Here is a 638-nt window from a genome sequence, read left to right as displayed (position 1 = left end):
TATATATATATTAATTATTGTAACTATTACTTTTTTAAAAGGTGCACATTGATCTCTATATATAAATAGCCTTTGGATGTAATGCAAGTGAGAATTTGTCATTCGTTTATTTTCTACATGTTATCAGAACTTTAGATTTGGGTCTCAATTTTCGACCATCCATTTTCTTGAACTTGATTCATTTCTTTCTTCTCCATGTTTACGAGTTGTAACTTCGCAGAGTAGCAACTATCATGAATGGTGAGAACCTGATCAATCCATTCCAAGGAGATTTCTATGGATTAAAAATTCATACGTGCTGTTTAGAAAAAACTTCTAAAGTAGTCTAATAGTTTGAAGAATTTTTTGAAAGAAAAAAGCAATTTTACCACCTTTTTGTTCTTTCCGTTATACCAAAGAGCCAAATTTCACGTATTGGGATGAAGGAGGCTCTTTGATCATACATGGTTTTAAACTCCATGTTGCCCAAATCAATAGGCCTTATATTTTCTTTACAAATAGTAAATGAAGTTTAGTAAGTAGTGAGACAAATATAATCGAAGTTCAAGAATAATGCTCTCATCTATGAAATTATGATAAAAATTTTGACCTCCAAACAATAACCTACCCGTCATTGAATACTTCAATGCAATGAATGG

At 30.9% G+C, this 638-nt stretch overlaps 1 protein-coding gene across 5 annotated transcripts in view; it reads left to right on the top strand.

Annotated features, from left to right (window-relative positions):
• Positions 1 to 638, top strand: part of LOC110018977 — an 18,692-nt gene that overhangs the window by 6,678 nt on the left and 11,376 nt on the right. The window lies entirely within an intron of this gene.

The sequence above is a fragment of the Phalaenopsis equestris genome, unplaced genomic scaffold (assembly GCF_001263595.1).
Source record: "Phalaenopsis equestris unplaced genomic scaffold, ASM126359v1 Scaffold000036, whole genome shotgun sequence".
In the NCBI taxonomy this organism is placed as follows: domain Eukaryota; kingdom Viridiplantae; phylum Streptophyta; class Magnoliopsida; order Asparagales; family Orchidaceae; genus Phalaenopsis; species Phalaenopsis equestris.
This window is presented reverse-complemented; position numbering and strand designations above follow the sequence as displayed.